This window comes from Apium graveolens, chromosome 1, assembly GCF_009905375.1.
Source record: "Apium graveolens cultivar Ventura chromosome 1, ASM990537v1, whole genome shotgun sequence".
NCBI lineage: Eukaryota > Viridiplantae > Streptophyta > Magnoliopsida > Apiales > Apiaceae > Apium > Apium graveolens.
The window spans coordinates 4,724,735-4,741,226 of record NC_133647.1 but is presented as its reverse complement, the minus strand read 5'-3'; the positions used below and the strand labels follow the sequence as shown (position 1 = coordinate 4,741,226).

Genomic DNA, 16,492 nt, shown 5'->3' with positions numbered 1-16,492 from the left:
CTAGTCCAATTTTAGCCTTTAGCCAGTCTTTTGACCATAGCACCGTAACGTAAGATTATTGTTATTACATGCAAACTTCAAATTTTTTAATGGTCCGTTTAAAAAACTGTATTTTATCTGAAATTCTAAATTTGCCCAAATAATATATTTGGATGAATAAAAAATTTGATTTTAAATTTCACATTCAACTATTAATACAAATATGAAAATTTAAAATGACAATTCAAATCATATTATTTAAAATTTATCATTTATAATGAATATGTTCTCAACCACATTCTAATGTAATTTCATCATAGTGGTTAGTTAAAAACACACGATTGCATGTAAATTTAAAGTCAACATATACACAAAAAGATGTCAATTGTATAATCAAACCAATGTCTTACAAGAACATATACGGGAATGAGTGTTGTAATCCCAGGGTGCATCTAGAAAAGTTTCTTATATTCTAACAGATAATTGACCAGATTCGATATATGAATCACTATCTGATCTTAACTTGTCAGGATGTTATAAAACAAGACTCTTCTTATAACCCATCTTGGGTAACTCAACTAGTTAAAAACCGGGATTTTAAGGCTTTATCATACTAAGATCCTAGATTCGATTTCAGGTGGATGCACGAATTTAAGTGGGGGATCACGACAGTGTAATTCTGTGCTAACTCTCTCTAGAATTAGTCGAGGTGTACATAAGTGGCACAAGTTGGCCGGACACCTGGATATCAAAAAAAAGAGTCTGCCTATATTTATAAATACCAGACAAATGTTTTCTACAGCAGCAGTAAAAAGAGGATCCAGTACTACGGTAATATGTTGGAAGTATGAGATTATTACTTTTGTGAGGTTTAAAATATACCATCATAATAAAATCCTCATTCTATCGAGATTTTATTTTAACGAGTTTCGGCTATACCTTGTATATATATAAGTGATAAATATCGATTTATCAATACACAGCAATAACGTTGCAGTGGAGGGGAGGGGAGACTATATGGTATTGGTATGTTTGCGTACAACTTATAAGTCAGTATGTACAATTTCTAACTTATAAGTCACTTACGAAAAAAACCAAACAAGCACAGTCAGCAACATGGTGCCAAAGAACGACTTACATAGAATAAGATCAATCAATCTGGCGCCTAGGGTCAAATTAATACTTACATGTTATTAGTAAACAAATGTACAGACTTAAACAGGAACTTTGATAAACTTACAATTAAATTCATCAACACGGCTGATGTCACGACTTTCTCGAGGAGAATACCACAAATTTAGTTCCCAACAACGATCAACAAACTGAAGCTGCTGCTAGTTTGTTGCCATTCAATTGAAAGAGCATCCATTTGTTTGGCTGGTTCAAGAACACATAACACAGTTACCTGGTTCCCAACCATTTGTATCAACCATAGCAGTATTGGACCTACTCATCAACACTGGTTTTGAACCCAAGTCAATATTCTGTTTAACATGTTCCATCTTTCTGTGGTCAAGTTCATAAAAAGCAAGATACTGGAGGCATCCATGATAGTAACAAGATATACTCATGCAAAGCCTATTGTTCCAAGAAAAGAACCATAAATAACTTTGAAAGCCGAGTTGACTGAAAAGAGGACAGAATGATATTTGCAATTATCAATGTGACGAATATTTTAAGGACAGGAAAATGTAGCTCGTTCCTTGTCATCAAATTGACAAGCCAAAAATTCATATTTCTGTTGATTGTGATCAAGTAGCCAGATGACAATCCCACAAAGGGCTTGCGAACAAATAAAATTTTAGAACATTTGCAAGATATGACGTTGACAATCAAAGGAACAATATCACATAATATAATCTTGACAATCCACTATTAGTAAGCAACAAATGGCATGTTATATTGCACAGCAGAAGCTTAACAAGACACCCACTCCATAACTAACAGTGAGTAGAAGTGAAATCCTCAAACTCCCAAAAAGAACAAAACATGCTCTTCGATGACATTAATATTCAGTTTGAGCAAAACCTCAAAACAGAAGATAAAAAAAAGCACACTCCCTTATGTACCAAAAGTGTTCCATTGAGTTCTATATAACTTCCACAATCACGAGTTCTTAGTTCACATATCAAGTGGTCTCAATGCAATGAGAAGAAAGGAACGATAAGAAGCTCATGACAATGTTATCATTATCAAAAATGGAAATGAACTTCACGTAACAGTGAAATGAACAGTTTCTTTAGAGATTATTTTTCAAGACAAAATCGAGCAAGTAAGAAAATCAAGTAAAAAGATTATTACAATGAAAACACATTAGAATAATATATATTAGAGATTATTCTAATAGTTATTTCATTATAATGGACTCCAGTTAGTCGGTTACAGAGTTGGCATACAATTTGTGGAAAATATGCTGCATGAAAATGATTTGAAAGGTGCAATAGAATTTGCTAAAAGGTTGAAAACTTATTCTCTAAAGCTCAAAAAATGTTCCCGGTTTCTAGCCAACATTGTTGTGCGAGGATGAGGAAAAGGACTGGTACACTATCCTTGGTGTGGATCCTTCGGCTCATTTAAAGACAATGAAGATTCATTATGTTCAACTGGTTAAACAAATCAGACAAATTAGGTCGTCTGAACAAAGCATGAAAGACCTTGTCCTATAAAGTTACCGGAATAGATTATGAACTCAGGAGAAAGATCACGAGAACCGCAAGAGAATACCTTGGCTGTAAGACAGGAAAGCTCTGCTACCAAAATTGTTGCTCATGCTTTGGAGAACGTTAAAAACGTTGGTGTAAGTAATCAAAGGAATTTTTTTACAGATTAAAGAGAAATCAATGCAATGGATTGAGACATTGTTTGGAATCACCATGCAAACAATGCTTCTCATAAACAACTAGACACTTTTTGGTTGGATGCCCTAGTTGTTACTATGAGTCTTATCGAGTTTGACTAATCAGTAAAGCTGATTGCCTACAGTACGGCAAAGTAAAGCTGACTGCCTACAGTGTGGCAAAGCATTTGCTGCTTTAGAACTTCCCTACCTGAAGGCAGTCAGATTTGCTGACTACGCAAACTCGATAAAACTCATAGTAACAGCTAGGGCATTCAACCAAAAAAAGTGTCTAATTTTTCATGAGCAACATTGTTTACCTGGGGATTCTAAAAACTGTCACAATCCATTGCATTGATTTTTCTTTGATCTGTAATTATTCATGTGATCGCTTACAACAACATTATTAACGTTCTCCAAATCGTGAGCAATATTTTCGGTAGCTAAGCTTTCCTGTTTTACAGCCAAGGGATTCTCTTGCAGTTCTCGTGACCTTTCCTGAGATCATAATCCTTTCCGATAATTTTATTCGACAGGGTCTTCCAAGCTTTGTCTAGAAGTTTGTATACTTCAGACCCAACTTCTCTGATTTGTTTAGCCAGCTGCTCATAATGAATCTTCATTGTCTTTAAATCAGCCGAAGGATCCACTACAAGGACAATGTACCAGTCCATTTCCTCATTTTCCCTAGAAACCTGCACGACAATGTTGGCTAGAAACCGTGAAAGTTGTTTGAGCTCTAGAGAAAAAGTTTCACCCTTTTAGCAAAATCTATTGCATAGTTACAAGGAACGAGGAAGCATGGTTATCACGGCGCCAAGTCGAGCCTAGCATCAGTACCAGGACTAGCATTTCTTTTGTGGAGTATATATAAGACTAGCATTACCAGGACTAACTAACTTTACTCATTCACCAAGTGAGTTCATGTGTGTGTGTGTGTAGTTAACTTGCTTAAGCAATGACGTGCAACCTGTCACAGACTATTGAAGTCAAGGCAACACTCTGCACTATGGAGTTGATGACAAAGTGTAATCATATCGGATAGCAAGCCACCTACTGGCACACACCTGCTACCACCAGGAGGCTACCATTTTAGAGAAAACTCACCTAATAGAAAGGTCATAGATACAACTCCTTCAAGTTTCTGAATATCTTGGTCATTACAAAAATATGTTAAACTACCATGACTCAGTTAAGGGACAAAGACTTAAATAATTTACCACGTGACTCTTTCTCTTATCACAAAATTAACGGACTTATTCAATATTTTGCAGGAAAAATGTATATAATTAACGTAAGTTTGGCAATATGCCCACTCTACATTCTGCAACAACCAATACTAACTGAAACCGTCATCTTTGAATACCATAAACAGGATATAACATGCTCTTTTTCTAAAATTGATTTTCAGACCAAGCAAGACCTCAGAGCAAAGCCTTGGACGGATTAGTTCCATGTGTTTTCACAAGAAGAAACAAAGGGCCACAGATGGCCGTCTCCATTTTGTTCCATATCAATTTAATAAAACATTAATACCATCAAAAATATTAATGAAATACCACTACAATATTACCTGAGTGGAATTCAAGTACTGAACTCTTCAGGATAAGAAAAGACCTGGTCAGTCCAATAAATAAATATAAGTTACTAAACAAACAATTCTTTGAATCAGAAAACACAGAAAATCTGCAAGAGTACCTGGCAATTGGCAAATGAAACAAACTGAACTCTAGGAAACAATTTAACTTGCGCACTAATCGAGGGACATTATTTTTAAATTAGTTTTTCCTTGCTGAAGTTATTATCAGCTCGTTGAATTAGAAAACACTGGAAATATGAAAAAAGAAAATACTTTGTTAGTCAACTACATTAGTAAATAGCACCAAAATCTTGACTAAAACTAATGAATTACATTGGTAATTGCACCGTAAATTTGAAAAACACTTGAAACGCTATTGGATGCAAAAATTTTAAATCAGGTATGATATTTCAATCAAATGTTGGTGCAGGAGATTGTTGCGGTTATATTAGTATTCCTACTAACTAGCACACTTGCAGCCAAGTGTATATGAGAAATGTATGCATCTAAATATCAATGTGTAGAGCTTTATAAATTAATAACCTCAAAAAAGGAAATTTTTTATTAATTTATTGAGATTAGTACTTTACTGAGATTGAAAATACAGTATCATTATTATGTTGGGAGCCAAAAAAATATCAATTTACCGAGATTATACTTCTCCGATTCTCAGTACCTTGTGTATATTTACATAAATACTTAACGAGTTAATAATCCACGACAATGTAATTTCTATAGAGGGGAGGGGACCCTCAGTAATATTTAAGGACGACTGACAAGTCGTCTTTATCAATCTTCTGACAAGTGATCATGCTAAATATGCCCTGCAAACAAACAACTTGTATCATCCAAAAACAAATGAATTGAAAAGGCATGACATATAATCAAGAATCATATGGTGCAAAAAGAACAATTACATAGAATAAGATCAAAGCGCTCTGGTCGCATGTCCAATGGTGGTGTAAAAATAAGTGTAGCAATATTGCTATAATTTAGCACCAAAAACATATTGCTATAATTTAGCACCAAAAAGTAGTTTTTGGTGCTAATTTAGCATCATGACTCCAATGGCTGGTTCTATATTTTATTCCAAATTCCATCAACTCCCCGAGTATCCCCACTATTTTGAATACAAAATTAATTTTTCTAGCTAACTTTTTACTTTTTGATGAGGTGTGATGAGGTGGGATGAGGTGTGAATTATAGCTCCACATATCTTTTGTTCTAAATTTTGCACAAATTATAGCATTGTGATATTTTAGCACAAGATATAGAACACCATTGGATTTGCTCTAAGAGGTTTCGTTATACAACTGTTATCTAATATTTGAATATAAATATGAAACTTTAAAATACACACTTAGCCACAAGATAGATAGACTCTTACATGCCAAATTCATCACCAACACAACTGGTTATTTTCACAACTTAATATGTAATGGCATAAAAGAAAAGAACATATATATGTGATTTGGGTGTAAGTCGTGTGATTATAAAATGTGATTTGATTATAGGATGTGACTTGGTAATGGCATAAAAGAAGAGAACAAATATATGTGATTTAGGTGTAAGTCGTGTGATTATAAAATGTGATTTGTTTATAGGATGTGACTTGGTTGTAAGACTGTGATTCGTTATGAATTAAACTTTAGCCCGACTTCGGCTCAACCAAAATGTTTTATGAACAAACCCATGTTTGATGTTTGGCTCATTTATTATCCGGCCGAGCTTGATAATCAATTTTCGTTCGAATAGAAAGCTAGGCTTGACTCTGCTCGTTTTTTGAAAAAAAAAGTCAGACCCAGCTCGGACATACCACGGCTCGGCGCAGTTCATGTAAATCTTTAATGCCTATGCTATGATTTTCAAGATAGATGATCTTGTGGGGAGCACATATTCATCACAACAGGGCCTAAGAAACTTCAAGATACAGATCCTAATACTGATATAGAGCAGTGTCAAAGAAAGATACCAAGGAAGAAACGTATATTCGTGCGTAAAATGAGAATCAACATGTGTCATGACTTTGGCACTAAATGCCTGCTTCATTCCACCAAGATCAGGTCTTCCGCCCACTTGCATTCTGCTGTCGAGCAAACAGTACTAGATGGATTTCTCAAGCTCTCTTAAGATAGAACAACAGACGAGAGTCAGGGAGAACTTGAGGTTTCCATCCGTCGTGCCCCTGTTAAAAGTTTGTGGAAGTAATTTATGGTAGATATATAATGAAATAAACAAATTTGAAACATCCACCGATAAAATTAGGGCTGATCTTAACTATGAGCAATTTGTTTGATCTCCAAAGAACATCATCTACCAATATCAAACACACATTTTATTTTGATTTCCTATTAAGATCACAAACATCAAATTTGAACTCATACCAGAAAAACACAGATATAGAAGCAAGTTTCAATTGCAAAAGGCAATAAAAGATTCAAACTGTATCTCACATTAAAATACAGAAATGAAGTTTGGACTGACACGGTGCACATCAAAACTTCACCAGATTCTAATACCTGAGTCGCTCTTTAATCATACATTGTTTACCTGTCAAAACAATCTGAAGTACAATGATATATTAATAATTTGCTTTCTATTCTATATCTTAGAGAACTTTTATCTATAGCAGCACCAACTAGGGGAACTAACCCGGTAAATCTGGTGTACACAGAAAGCAGAAATATCTTATCTGCCAAAAACAAGAATTCACTCCTAGTGTACCACAATATCCCCCCTTGATAAATGATAAGAAAAAGTGGTTGCCTCGACATTCTTTGATCACGGAAACTACAAATAAAATATTAGAACATGTGCAGATATGATCCTGACAGTCAAAGGAACAAGATCACAAAATATAATCTTGGCAATCCACTATGAGTAAGCACTAAATGGCCTGTTATATTGCACAGCACATGATTAGCACGACACCCACTCCATAACAGCTCTGGGCACTGTAATCGTTATCATGAATGAAAATGTACTTCGCATAACAGTGAAATGAACAGTTTTAGAGATTAGTTTTGAAGACAAAAGCGAGCAAGTAAGAAAATGAAGAAAAAAATATTAGAATAATGAAAATAAATGGAATAATATATATTAGAAATTATTTTAATAGGTATTTAATTAGAATGGACTCCAATATATCGATTACAACGATGGCATACAATTTGTGGAAATCTGTTGCATGAAAATGATTTGAAAGGTGCAATAGATTTTCCTAAAAGGGTGAAAACTTCTTCTCTAAACCTCAAAAGACTTTTGCGGTTTCTAGTCAACATTGTCGTGCAGGTTTTCCGCGAGGATAAGGAAACGGACAGGTACACTGTCCTTGGTGTGGATCCTTCGGCTGATTTAAAGACAATGAAGATTCACTATCTGCAACTGATTAAACAAATCAGACAAATTGGGTCGTCTGAAGCATACAAACTTCTGGACAAAACATGGAAGAACTTGTTAATCTTCTCTTTGAGACCATAATCTAATATGGTAACTCTATTCAATAAGATGTTCTATGCTTTGTCCAGAAGTTTGTATGCTTCAGAAGAACCAATTTGTCTGATTTGTTTAGTCAGCTGCACAAAATGAATCTACGTTGTCTTTTAATAAGCCGAAGGATCCACACCACTTACAGTCTACCATTCTGTTTCCTCATCATCGCTGGAAACCTGCACGACAATGTTGACTAGAAACCGCGAAATTCCTTTGAGCTTTAGAGACGAAGTTTACACCCTTTTACAAAAATCTGTTACAGCTTTCAAATCATTTTCATTCAACATATGTTCCACAAATTGTATGTCATCGCTGTTATTCGATACATTGGAGTATATTTTAATGAAATACCTATTAGGGGATTATTAGAAATTATTGTAATGAAAATACATGGGAGATTATTGCTTGAAAACCACTAATCTATACTCCCTCCGTCCCACTGGATTCTTTACATTGGGGGACGGGGGATCAGCACGCATTTTAAGGCTCCCGTAAAGCATGGTTCCCTAAATAATTTTAAATATTTTTTTTCTATTAAATAAAAATATAATGTTTAAACTTTTATACAGAAAAAGAAAATTCTAAAATAAATTATAGAACTATACTTTATAGTAGCCTTAAAAAGCGTGCCAAGCATGAGGAAAAAGCATGTAAAGAATCTAGTTGAACGGATGGAGTATTTATTATTAACACATGCTCCTTCAAAATTATGATTATGTATTAGGGGATTCATATCATAATATATATTACCAATCTCACACTCCATACTCATACTTCTTTGTTCGATCTTTCCAAACATTTCATATTTCTTTAAGATAAACAAAGTTGGGTAACGATTTAAGTACAAGATCTCTTAAAAATGAAAAAAAGGGTAAGAGCATACTGTTGAGATCTTAGACTCTAGCACAAAAACATGCATATACGTCAATCAAATTCAATATATAGAAGATTACTATCATTAAAAGAACTGATGAAGTATCAATTTAGCTAACAATCTTGCGAACACAATCCATAATCTTATGTAAATGCATAGAATTATATTCAAATTTAATTTCTATAAAATTAACTTGTTCCATATACTGAATAAGACATAATCAAGCGAAACAGATAGAGATACTGATTTTGAAAAAAAAAATATTAATAACTATTGAATTGTTACTAATTGAACAACTCAATGAATTAATTAGAAAACAAAAATTGTTTAGGGTCAAGGCAAAAACTTGTGGACAATTAATGAATCATCTTGCACAAATACAAAGTAAAATTGAATCAAATTAATAGCTATTCTGATTGAGGAAATGCAAAGTTGAGTTCTACAACGATTATTTGAGGGATGAGAGTCGACTAATTGATAGGTAACCCGCAAATCAGTAAAAAAAAGGATTTAGAGATTTACCGGTAGGCAACATGATTTTTCATAATGGAAATGAATAAAACAAGATCGCTTACCAGCTAGGAAGCACGGACTCGGATACAGCGACACAGAACACGAGAACTAGGAAACGGGGATTCGCCAATCATCTAAGAATACAGGACTCTGCAAATAAAATAATATTAATCAAATGTGTATACATTGATGATAAGGTTTATATATGTAAAATACTTAACATTTCAATTGTAAATCATAAGTTCAAAACAAGTAATAAAAGCTTAATTCTTCTAAACAAGTGAAAAATTAATAAAATCTCAGTCGGCATTGTGTTCATCTTGTGTAAAATAATCAGACTCCATTTCTGGTGTGTGTGTGTGTATGGGTGTGTATGGTTGTGAATCGATGGGTTTGGGTGTCGCACAGAGGTTGACGTGTGTATATATAGTGTTCGTTTACGAAAATAGGTTAAATAGATAATGGGTTGGGCTTTTTCTAGTTGAGTTGGGTTTTCTAGATTTTACTAGTTGGGCCGAGTCAGAGGTGTGTCACCAGTCGGTGGCGATTCGAACGTTGTATTCATGCCAACTCTCCACTTGGCCAGTCCCATACCGCTCGGTGGCGTGTCGAACGTTGTGTTCATGCCAACTCTCCACTTGGCGAGTCTCATACGCACTCAGCCGAGTCGGAATCACATAAGGCAGCCAAAAACCTAAAATTTCTCATAAATGTAGATTTGGAAATAATAATAATTAATAAAAAATTAAAATCCTATATAAAAGTCAAATCCTTGAGTATATAATTGCCTCAACATCTTAATTAATCATATTATAAACAATAAATTTTGTTTATACTGCAAAATCCTTAATGCAAATCCTTACGTATATAAATTATCCTCCTACAAAAAAAGACAAGTCCTTAAGTACATAAATTTGCCTCAAAATCCCATATATGTATAATGCAAAATCTAGATGATAGATTAATACAAATTCAAAAACCTGAAACTAAACAATAATAAGAAAAAGGCGGACAATTATCCTCTGTGCACCTGAAATACGTCAACAGTTTCCAATAATTTCTTTTAACAATATCCACTTTCTATGCTAAACTCAAAGGATCTAAGGAAATAAGTTCGCACCTTATGCATAAAGAGACACTGCTAAATGAACCTTTGCAACAGATGTTGGATTAATGCGTATCCTTATTAATTGAAACAAGCATATACCACACTTCAAAAACCAAGGTACATGCTAAAACTGTCAAGTAAACTTTTACATCTCATGTTTATGACTAATTCTAAGTTTCAACATTTTAAAGATTGCTTCTGAGTACTTGAACAAGAAGACCACTCAAATGCACTAATCCCGAAAAATCATGGAACAGAATACAAATAAATCTTATGCCAAAATTGATAACATGTAAAACGTCAGTAGAGCATTTCTATTGTGGAGTATAAATCAGACTAGCATTACCAGGACAAACTCTACTAACTATTTACCATGTGAGTTGATGTGTGTGCATGTGTACGTAACTTGCATAAACAATGACGCGCAAAATGTTACAGACTAATGAAGAAACAGAGGCCTCGGATGAATAAATGAAGTACCACATTAACTAGCCGGCTATTGGTTGCAAAAATTTTAAATCAAGATATTTTAATCCGGTGTTGGTGCAGGAGATTGGTGCGATAACGATATTAATTTACCGAGATTATTACTTTTCCGAGTTTCAAGTGTACATTGTTGAGTATATTTACATTAATACAGAACGAGTTATTTACTGAGGGGAGGGGTCCCTCAGTAATATATAAGGACGATTGACATACTTTTTCTATTGTTACTTGTTATCAATCTTGCAACAAGTGATCATGCTAAATTTGCCCTGGAAACATGCAAATTGTATCATCCAAAAACAACAGAACTGAAACGGCATGACAAATATTCAGGAATCGCATGGTGCAAAAAGAAAAATACATAGAACAAGAGCTCTGGTACAAGTACTACAAAATATTTGAATATAAATCTGAAATTTTAAAGTACACAATTAGCCAGAAGATTTGATTGACTTACATACCAAATTCATCACCAACACAACTGATATCACAACTTTCATTAGGGAAATACCAAAAACATGGTTTCCAGCAAGGGGCATCCCAAACCACCGGAGCTGTTGCTAGTTTATTGCCATTCAATTGAATAAAATCTTAACAAAGCTCGATTAGTACTAAATGGCCTTTTACAAAGCACAAAGAAAGCTTAGCATGATACCCACCCCATCAAGTAACGACTAAAACTGCAATTTTCACTTTTCTTAAAAAGAATGAAACATGCTCTCTCCTAACATTCATATTTAGACCGAGCAAAACCACTAAAAAAATCTAGGAAAGCTCCCTCAACCACCAAATTCTCCCATTGTGCATCGCAATGAACATTTTAGTTCCATATTAACTCCCGCCAACATGATTTCCTAGTACACAACTTATACAGATGCAATGACAAAAAAAGTATGATAAGAAGCTCGGGACTCTGTTATCATCACCATAAATATCTTAATTAACTTGTAATTACCAATCTCAGTATCAATATTCATATTTCTTTTCTCGATCTTTCAAATATAACTATCTATCCATATGATAAACAAAGTTAGGTATACATGTAAGCACAAGATTCTAAAGTACGGAAGAAAAAAGAAGGTGAACAGAAGATTAGAATTATCATAACAATTAAAGAAGTCCCATTTTAGCCATAATCTTAAGGTAAATGCTTAAGATGTATTCAAATTAAATTACGATTATTAAATTAATCTTCTTTATGAACAAAGCAAGGACTTAATTATGCAAAACAGACATAGATATTGATTTAAAAAGAAATGCCACTAACTTGAGATAAGAAAACACCTAGATAACCACGTAAGTTTAATCAAAACCTATGTTAATCGGACTCGCCTAAAAGTGTGCGACATGGACACGTATCCAAGTATCGGACTCATCAACTTTTTGAAAATATACATATTTTTGCCTAAAATAAGAGTCTAAGTCCGAGTATCCATGCCCGAACGTCAAGTGTCCGACACAGGAACTCGGAGATAAATTTAAGAGTCCGAGTAGCATAGATCACAACTAGATGCTCTATAACGCGATTATTACTAGACGAACAGTTCAATAAATGAATTACAAAACATAAAATCGCATGGAGTTAAAGCAAAACCTTGGGGAAAATTGATGAACCAAATTCTGTATATGCAAATTAGGGCTTTGACCTTCTAGGATGAAGATAATACGGTACTTCAGACACAATTGTTACCAACGATTAAGGGTATATTTGAGATGAGAGGATCGAAACTAGGGGTGTAAACAAACCAAATTGTTCGTGAGTTACTCGCGCTCGACTCGTAAAAAATTTGAATTCGGCTCGGAAATAGTCAAGCTGACCTCGAGCTCGAGCTTTTCAAACTTTTAACTGAGTCGAACTTGAGCTTTAAATTACTCGGCTCGTAAGGTTCGCGAGGTTATCGAACCTATATTATTTATAATTTTTTATTATAAATATATTTTTATAAAAATATTTAATATTTTTTATATATTTCTTAATTTATATCGAATCGATCTCGAGCCGAACCGATCATATTTTGAGTTTTTGTTAATATTTAGTGAAATCAATTCGAGTCGTCGAGAGCCGAACTCGAGCCTACCGAACTTTTTACGAGCCGAGCTTCGAACCTGAAATTAAAGGTTCGATCAAGCTCGAGTTCGAGCTCGATCCCGAACTATTTTAATCGAGCCCAAGTCGAGCCTGACAGTGTTCGACTTGGCTCGGCTCGATTACACCTCTAATCGAAACTAGATATACGAGAACAAATAAAAGAAGGCAATCTTTTTATAAGGAAAGTCTTGTTTAAATATATTCTGCAATTAACTGACAAGTAGAACAAAATACATCTAAAATTTCTGAAAAATGTGGATTTCAAAATTATAATGTTTAAAAATTAACATACGACAAAAACAACATTTGATACTTTAATATAGTTTGCCTCAATTTTTTTAAAATCACTAATTTGATTGTATAATAAACAACTTGTGTGCCGAAGCACTTTAGTGGAAAGCTTCAAGCCCAAAACGTGATTCAACTTAAGCACCATTTACCCTTCATGAATAGGAGACCAACAAGTGTTTAAGATTACGAATTCAACTAGCAAATCACATGTATGAACATGATTAGAATAAAGTATATTAATATGAGGCACTAAAATTTTGACACCACACTTTCAAATGATAATCTAAAAGATCGTTTATGACAAGAAAATATAGAAACATATAATCTAAAAGCATTATGAAGTGAATAAGTGATCTATTTTCAGATTTAATGTATGAAGAAAGCATCAATTGGACCATTTCCAAACTATTTTAATAATTCTATTTGCATGCTCTAGGAATAGCTATTTTTAATTTTATTTTGGGGGAAGGTGGAGGCAAATGAGACAATAGCTGATAACTAATTTGTTGTAGTCTTGCGCTAATAAATGCAGTATTTATTATATGAATTATCATAAACCGAAGGGGAGGTAAATTTTCGCCACCCCCTTTTAAGGGATATTCTAAGGCCATGTGTCTTTCATAGTATTATGTATAGGATAACTGGATAAGTCATAACATTATAATCCTTTAAACTTTTCAATCCCATGTTTGTTTTTAAAAATTTATTCCTCCTTAATCCAAGGATTATTATCTTTCCTATCTCATGTTTGTTATGTCGTAGCAGGGGATACGATTATAATCCACTTTAATACTTGGTTGGAGGAAGTATTATTTAATCCCCTCCAACAAGTCATTTTTCAAAGGATTACAATCCCCTCATTATAATCACATGTAAAACAAACATAGTATTGGAAAATTTAAAGAATTAGTCCAATCACAATTACTACCCCACAAAACAAAAGTGAGATAAAATTATAAAGAATTACAGTCCAATCCTAAACTCAATCCTTCAATACAAACATAGGATGGTGTTATTTAATCCATTGGATTAATATTGATGAATTTAGTTATCCTGGATTATTATCTCCGAAACAAACGTGGCCTAATATACCACCTCTGATTCATAAATTGGCAAAAATCAATTTAGTAACCTAGTGTGTTCCAACGAACCAACTTTAAGGTGTGCATAATAAATTGGTTTCGGATACTTGGTTAAATGATCAACCTACCTAAGGTCAAAAAGGCTAACAGCTCAAATTTCTCATAAATTCTTGAAATTAACATCATGTGTGGGTGCAGGAACTAAGAGGAAAGCCCAACCGTCTCTTAACTCACTCCTTAAACAAAGTATAAAAATTAAAGGCTTAATGACCTTTTGAATCTCAAAATTTCCACCTATATATACATCTGCCATGCCCCCATGTGTTTTAAAGTCATTCCTTTTTGCCCATTTTTGCGCCTCAAGTACTCTAAACCTACCTTTTTAATCCTGGACCTAGAAAAAAAAATCGAATGACCGAGAAAAATAATCAGTATAAACCAGGCGGTCCAAGATTTAAAAAGTACGTTTTTAGTGCATGTACACACAAAGGAGCAGCACAAACCTTAAAATTAAGATAAGTAATGCTGATTTTTTTTAATCCCATTCCTTTTTCTTTTTTTTTGACAATAAAGTAATTGCATTACTTATAAAGCTTCGGAACAAATTACATGAAATTACATGATGGATAAAATTGGGAGCATGTACATGCCATTCCCTAAAGTCCTACGTAGAATAAGCCGCCCTTGCTAACTCATGGGTCACTCTATTCGCAGACCTATGTATAGAACATACTAACACTTCCTCAAAGTATTGAAATAACTCAATATAATCTTTGACAATCGTATGAAACTAAGTCTTCCCAACAACTCCTTTGAATCCCATTCCTTAAAATAAAGCAAATGTGGAAAGAATGTTAAAAATTACAATTTTTTGGTGCAAATGGCTGAAAATAACCATTCTGGAAGTGGATCTTCCATGGCTGAAAAATACCGTTTTGGATACGCATTTGTCATTTGAGTATCATGTTTTGTCAAGTGGGTATCCAATTTTTTTTATTTTCATTTAAGATACACATTTGGCAAATGCTCCAAACAGTAATACCCAAACTACAAATGCGTATTTTTAGTAATTTTCTTAGATACCCAATTCTCAAATGCATATAATGCATATTACACTTACCCAATTACAAAATACGTAACCAAAACAGTATTTGGTATTTTTAAACATCACCCGCAAATGTGGTGAGTTAAATTGGCCAAACAGGAGTATCAAACACCAAGATTTCGTCAATATTAAAAAGATTAAAAGGATAAATTATACCTGTCTTTTGTTGTGAAAAGTCCATTCAAGCAGAGAAAATTATATATCCCAACACTTTGTTTTGTACATACATACGTTATTATCATATATACAGAGATGTAGATTTGCAAATTTGAGCTCAGATGTTTGCTTGTTTGTTTTGACGTGAATTTACGAATCACAAAAGAAAATTTGAGCTGCAGGGGTTTTAAAATGAAAGGTAAGTAAGGAAAGGTGGGGACGAAGTACGCAAATAACAGTTTTTTTAAAAAGTGTAACATAAATACCACCGCGCGAGAAGGATGGCCATTTTTACCACCCTATTACGCGTTGGCTATCTAATACGCATTTACAGTATGCATAATACCAATAAATTTTTTTATTAATAAAAACAAACCAAATACGCATATAAAAAGCGGGTAATTAACTAATAGGATTTCGAAGAACGCTTTTTCCAGTCTATTATGCATTGCTCTAATGGGTATATTTATTTTTTTTATTTATTTTTTAATCCTAAGCTTATTACGCATTTGTGGTCCACGTAATGCCTAATATGCATTTTGACTATACGTATTATAACCATTTTTAAGGTATTTTGTAATAAAACACATTACGCATTTGTATAATGGGTGTTTCTATTTCGAATTTAAAATAATTTCAGAAAATAATAAATTTTGAACGTTCGAAAGTATTAAAAATTGTTAAATTAAACTCGAGTTCGTTGTGTAATTTTTATTTTTTAAAATGATTTCTAAAACCCAAATAGGAATGGTTAACCCTAAAATATTAAAAATTGTTAGATTAAATTAGAATTCGGCTCCTAGGGTTTAGGGCTAGATTAAATTAGGGTTTAGGCTCTAGAGTTTAGGCCCTAAACTCTAAATCCTAAACCCTAAACTGTTGTATTATTTTTGTTTTTATTT

The 16,492-nt window shown here is 33.5% G+C and overlaps 1 long non-coding RNA gene across 6 annotated transcripts; it reads right to left on the bottom strand.

Annotated features, from left to right (window-relative positions):
- Positions 1-993: 993 nt before the first annotated feature.
- On the bottom strand, positions 994-15,809 carry LOC141660051 (uncharacterized). Of its 6 annotated transcripts, none has more exons than XR_012549867.1 (7): positions 15,591-15,809; positions 9,336-9,423; positions 7,047-7,184; positions 6,848-6,957; positions 4,514-6,742; positions 4,389-4,432; positions 994-1,557 (listed from the first exon to the last, which is right to left on the bottom strand). It is a non-coding gene; the product is annotated as an uncharacterized LOC141660051 (long non-coding RNA). The 6 variants fall into 6 exon arrangements; XR_012549864.1 differs by having other exon boundaries at positions 994-4,432; positions 4,514-6,579; positions 6,673-6,742; XR_012549863.1 differs by having other exon boundaries at positions 994-4,432.
- Positions 15,810-16,492: the final 683 nt, after the last annotated feature.